Source organism: Lacerta agilis, chromosome 5 (assembly GCF_009819535.1).
Source record: "Lacerta agilis isolate rLacAgi1 chromosome 5, rLacAgi1.pri, whole genome shotgun sequence".
Classification (NCBI taxonomy): Eukaryota; Metazoa; Chordata; class Lepidosauria; order Squamata; family Lacertidae; genus Lacerta; species Lacerta agilis.
This window is the reverse complement of record NC_046316.1, coordinates 23,244,385-23,251,169: the sequence shown is the minus strand read 5'-3', so window position 1 is coordinate 23,251,169 and position 6,785 is coordinate 23,244,385.

Below are 6,785 nucleotides of genomic sequence, written 5' to 3'. Positions count from 1 at the left end.
TTCCAAAAACTAGCTATGTGAAGGATTATCAAGGGGGAAACTGTTTTATTAATATTATGTGCTGGAAGAGCATATAGAAAGGGTTTACTGGGGATTTATTGGGGTGACTTCATCCTAACCCATTCTAAAGCTCAAAAGGGAATGGCCTCAGGGAGTGGGAGCAAAGCTTGCTTCATCCTGCCCTCTTAACAGCAATACGGTTCATTTAGATGGAACCAGTGCTTTATTTCTAAAAAACAATGTTTAGGGGTACTCTCATTTTGACTCAATAAAATCACTATTTTATAGTTCAAATTGGGAAAAATAAATACAATAAATGGACAAAAGTACAAAGATTCACAAAATGTTTAGGGGTATGTATACCCCTGGGAGGGGGGGGGAAGCACTGGATGGAGCACTTTTACTTTCACGTTCTGGAGAGTGCAGTTGAAGCCTGGCAAAGACTGGCTTTCAGAGGGAGTCATTTAGCAGCAGGACCAGGCTCCAGGCAGTAAGACTAGTATTCTGTTCTTCAGCACCTGGGAGAGCTCCTAGTGTGAGACAAGGTCTCACTACATCCCCAAGCAAGGCAGAAAGACTGCTGAAGCACCATTACTTAAGCAATGATTCAGAGAATTTAAAGGCACCCTACTCTGGCTCTGTGGCACCACTAAATGACTTGATACAAGACCTCTGCTGTCCCTAGGATAGCAAGCAGCCATGGGTAGTTTGGAACCTGAACATTTCCCCCTTCCTCCTCCTCAAATATATCACCCAAATAAGTCACCCAGCTTACTGTAAATCCTGAAGATTTATGGGCTGAGAATTGTCCTGGGCAAAGCACACTGACTTCACATTGTGACTGGGAGGAGCTGTTATCAGAGGATTCTAAGAAAAGGGTGACAATAGGCCCTTCTAGGCATTTATATGATGTAGTAGTAGTAGTAGTAGTAGTTATTACATTTTCTATACCATGTTTCATTTGAAGATCACAGAGCGGTTTACAATATAAAAACCCCAAAATACACACCATAATAACAAACGAAAACAATAACCCTCACACACCATGCTCTCTCTCCACCCAGTTGTCCTATGGCTGAAAAAGATTCCACCCCCCTGTGTTAAATTGTGCTGATCACATTTAGCCCCCTGTTTTTTGAAAACTTTATAGAAAGTATTTTCACCACGAATAAGTAATCTTGTGTTGTGCTTGTGGCAGTGAAGCTTCACCCTGAATGAGTTGGGAAAGAAAAGAAGTATTTGGGGAGAGAGAAGTGGATCATGCATGTGTAAAATACATGGGTGCTACATGTACTGTACAGACACGTGAGACAATGGAGGTGTGTGTGGTGTGCGAAAAATGGGTTCTCAATTTAGTCTGTATGAATTTGCTCCAGTGAGCATATGGATGATGACCAAAGTGGTCAGAATCGCCTCAAACAAAAATTGTTAAATGACAAATGGTGAAAAGAAATGTAAATATTCCTTTAGGGCAGTGAAAGCATATGCAAAATAAACAACAAATTGTATAAAAATGATTGCGATAAAATAGATTAAACAATTAAATTTGGGCTACTAAACCCCCCCCCCACACACACACTTTCTGTCTGCATAGTGCTACCAGAGTTATTGAGCGGTAACCCCTGCCTAACCAAAGTCAACCATACCATTTAATTTAGGCTGGCTGCCAATGATAAATGAATTGATTTGCTGGGATTTCCCAAGGAATGCATTGCTACATATCTATTAGACAGGTTTGTCTTTTTCAGATGTGAGAAGAACAGTTGCCAGTTAACCAGAAGCAAGCTTAAGGGTTATGGAGAGCTTTTTAATTTGTCTGACTGAATTGCTTAAGATACCTAGTGAAAGATTTAGATATTGCATGACTGAGAGGTGCCTGAGTGGAAACAGAGGTTCCCAAATGTTGGAATACCTTTTCCCATCAAACCTTCAGTTTAACCCTAAAGTTCTCATCCACAACTGAAGCTCAGCTTGCACACAAGCAATTGCATTCGCTCACGGTCATCCTTCATTATCTATTTCCTTTCCCTTCTGCCTCTTTCCTTTGATTCCACCACCACCAGCGTTTAGATTGAAAGCTTTTTGGGTTGTCTTCAAAGCACCGTGTGCAATATGCAAATGATGAATAATGATTTGGCACATGGTTTTTGATGCCAAATGTAAATTAAATGTAAGTATGCCTTCTGAGACCGTTTTAAACACACACACACACACACACACACACAGAGAGAGAGAGAGAGAGAGAGAGAGAGAGAGAGAGGGGTGCTTAGTGCACCTTGTTAAATAATGTTGCCATCACTCATCACTGGTAATCCTTGTGGGACCCTGTCATCATGCAGTGTGAAATGAATGCTATTGGCAAATACTGTGCACCAGATAGTGGTAATAAGATCTATACAGTATCTATACTGAGGTGTGGGGAGTCGTAAGTAGCACTAGAATCCAACTAAAAATTCACAAGCATTTGAAATTCACAGTGTATCAGGGTGGGTGTCATGAGCAGGCCAGCAATAATTCACAAGGTTGTCAGTGAAGTTAACTCTATTCAAAGAAACAAGACAGCTCAGGCCTAATGAGCTCAGCAGCTCTTCCAAGTACAGTGGTACCTCAGGTTACATACGCTTCAGGTTACATACTCCGCTAATCCAGAAATAACACTTCAGGTTAAGAACTTTCCTTCAGGATAAGAACAGAAATCGTGCTTTGGCGGTGCAGTGGCAGCAGGAGGTCCCATTAGCTAAAGAGGTGCTTCAGCTTAAGAACAGTTTCAGGTTAAGAACGGACCTCCGGAACAAATTAAGTACGTAACCAGAGGTACCACTGTAGATCTTACCCCAGTGAAGCAGTTGCGATGACTGAAGGTCTCCACCTTCCCTCAGCTCTCTAAACCTCCTTCTCCCCAAACAATATGAGACTCAGATGCCTTGTCTGTTTGTTCCACCCTCTTCATACCTCTGTGGGTTCTGGAAGACATGGGGAGCTGGTTGCAGCAGGAGGGGAGACTCCCTGGATTCTTTTGCAGCCTGCCTCCCCTGCTTCTGAGTCTGGACTATTCTCTAACACAGCTTCTTCCTGCTAACTAAACCCTGTTACCTCTTCAGCTTCCGACACCTCCTCCTCCCAGTCAGCTCCCTCCGATCATGCATCATCATCCCGTCTCCCCCCCCCCCAATCCCCAGGTTCTGAGCCTTCTTCTCCTGTGAGTTCCCTTAAGAGTTCCCCAGCTGGTGCCTCCCACCACTCCTCTGTATCCAGCCAGTCATGACATCATCCTACCATACAATTTTCAAATATAGCTCTTTGAATCTGAATTCAGACTTTGAATATGGTTCTTGCCTCGCCCACTCACTACCATCAGTTAAAATGTGTGGGCTTATTGGCATCTATATTTTGATTTTGGCAAAGGTCAACACGCAATCTTACAAGTTGTCAGGTGTTGAATATTAAATACCACTAAAGGCCACAGCATGTCATCAAGTACTGTCAAGGGTCAGCTACTAATTACTGAAGTGATTGATACATGATTGGATGTCAAATGCAGAAACATTTTGAGAAACATTTGAATGTTTAGTAAAAGCTCGTCTCAAAAATGTTCAACGCCAAAGCTTGCAGAAAATAATTTTGAGAAGGATTTTTGGAAGCGGATTTTTGTTTGTTTGTTCTTGCATATTAAGTAATTGCAATAGTGTGAAACCACTTCCAAAAGAGGTGCTGAAATTTTTGAAAAACCGAATGAGGATCCAGCAGAAAACAAAATAAAACCATCGTGTTTTCAGAAGCCTTAGGTTCAAACTAACAAAATAGCCATGCAGCTCTAATTATGTGCAGGCTACGTTTCTTTGTGGAGGAAAGAAGGAAATTTAATCCATTTAGAAAGGCTGCAAAACAGCCGTTGTGCCAAAGGCTTGATGCAGTGTACTGAGCCAGCCCTTGTCAATTCTGGCTCTTAGTGCCAGGCATCTAGTTGTCTCTCTAGTGGCTTCCTTTGTGACGATAACTGGTCCAAGAGGAGAGGATGTAACCAGCAGCAACCACCCCTTGAGGATGCTGCCAGGCAGAGGTTGATGATAGAAGCCATTTTGTAAACAGCTTGTTTCATGTGTGTTAATAGTTCCGTCTATGCCTTTTGTACTGCTGCTTATTTTGGTCTGTGTGTATGTACTGACGCTGCGCCGTCTCTCCAGCATTAATGGAAAGAAGCTAAAGTTGTTAATCAGGATCTCGAGCAGACACTGAAATATTTAATTGAACCAAATCCCTTTTGCTCATTGTTGTCAAAGCTTGTGGTTTCGAGAACCCCTTTGCTTCATTTCACCCACACAGATTTGATCTGGAAACCCCGCAGAGTGTTTCAAAATCACATCTTGTAAGCTGTGTTTGATAGCAAATCTGCCTTTCTAAATTTGATGGGATTTAAAAAGCATGTGCTTTGCTGAGTGAGGATAGTTTACTGAATAGTTTCCTAAACTAAATCAGCTCGAATGAATCGCAGACATAGTTGGAGATCTGCAAATGACAGTTATGGGGTGCAGATCTTTGATTACTAGATGACAAAAAGGATCACACAAGCTTCTAATAATGATAATAATGATAATAATAATAATAATAATAATAATTTGTTTATTTGTTTATTTGTTTATACATACCCCGCCCATCTGGTTGGGTTTAATTTCAGGACTGAAATGATTAATGAAACTTAAAATACTGAAATATCAAAGCAGTTCTTTCATTTCTGTGTTTTCCTGCTGAATCTCACAATTCTGAGCTTCAATAACCTCTTTGGAAAAGAAAGTGTTTAATTATAGCATTAGACAACACAAATTTGTTGTAGTTGATGATATAATATGGATATTTCTTTTAATGCATTTGACCATAATATATACATTTTGTTTATTTTCACAATGCTTCTTGAAAATCTCTTCCTGCCCCATGCTTTTGCAGCAATAGCTTGCATCTCATTGGGTTTCTTGTTTTCTTTTTCATGTGATTTTGCTTTGTGTGTAGAATAGTGGATTCATCTTGGTTTTTTTTTGCTTTCACAAGCTGACAGTTGTATATGTGTGATCTGTGGCTGTTCACTAAAACAAGCATTTCAGTACAAAGCCCGTGCTAAAATACAATCTCAGGGCTGTTAAAATACAACTCTGTTTTTGTAGCTTTAGATGAAGAAATCAGACAGGAAGACCTGCAAAAAATCTGTGTTACTTCAAGCTCTGGATCTAAGTTGCTGTTTACTGTTTAAATACACCTTAAAAATATAAATAAAAATAAAAATAAATAAATAAACAACATTTTGAGAAGTTAGGCAATTTTGCCACCTAGTGGCTATTTAGGCACATGCCAACAAAGCATGGTGGTATGGAAAGTAATTTTTTCTGTAATAAAGCCTTAAGATTCTGTGCTTCTAGAACACCCAATTCTGTGCATGTCTACTCAGAAGTGGGTCCCATTGAGTTAAGTGTGCCTTATTCCCAGGTGAGGGTGAAAAGGATTGCAGCTTATAACACATACTCATATGAAATATTCAATGAAAATATAGGTAAAGGGACCCCTAACCATTAGGTACAGTCGTTGACGACTCTGGGGTTGCGGCACTCATCTCACTTTACTGGCCGAGGGAGCCGGCGTACAGCTTCCAGGTCATGTGGCCAGCATGACTAAGCCACTCCTGGCGAACCAGAGCAGCGCACGGAAACGCCGTTTACCTTCCCACCGGAGTGGTGCCTATTTATCTACCTGCACTGCATGCTTTCGAACTGCTAGGCTGGCAGGAGCAGGGACCAAGCAATGGGAGCTCACCCTGTCATGCGGATTCAAACCGCCAACCTTCTGATCGGCAAGCCCTAGGCTCTGTGGTTTAACCCACAGCGCCACCCGCGTCTATGAAAATATAGATACCATTCAAAATGTAATGTTACCCTTTCACTGCAGAATTGCCCTCCAATTCAGTGATATAATTGCAACTCACACCAATAGCATTATTTAAAAGCTGTTCCATTGCTTGTCAAAGTGTCATGTTTTGCCTGTAGAAAAATACATCACAACATACTCACTTCCATATTGTGAGAAGAAGCTGCATCCATTCAGGAATAAGAAGGGCCTCTGATGATGACTATAGGATCTGGGTCATTTCATACAGAAAGAGGTGGTCCTTGAAGTATTGCAGTTTGAGCATGTCTTACTAGATATGGGGAGACCCATATTTAAATTTTCACTCAGCCGCAGTGCAATCCTGGGCTAATCACTATATTTTAGCCTAATGGTAACCCACCTCACAGGAGGCTTTTCTCTGTTGCCCTCATCTCAGAGGTTAGATGGGTGGTGACTTGAGAAAGGGCTTTCTTGGTTGTGAAAACTCATGTATAGGATGCAGTTCTCAGAGGGGCTCACCTAAGCACCAAGGGTTTTATCCTGTAAGTTTTACTCGGAATAGACCCATTGAAATTTACGGGCATGGCTAACTCAGGTTTCTTGATTCCAGCAGGTCTACTTTGAGTAGAACTTAGTTCTCCGGTGGGAAGGTTTCAATTCCCAATAGAAATGAATGAGAGTTGTGGTCATGGTCTTCCCCCTTCCTGCTGAATTATGTGTCCCCCCAACCCCCAGATAGGAGACTTATTTTTATATACCGGTATGTATTAAAAAAGAAACCATACATAGAAACATTAAATGAAACTCAGCGTGTCACTTTTTGCTTACTGCTTTAAAGTGGTAAAGAAGCATGTTAATAAAATCCATGTCTTGACACCACAATGTGTGGAAGGCATAGTAAATAATGGGGAGGG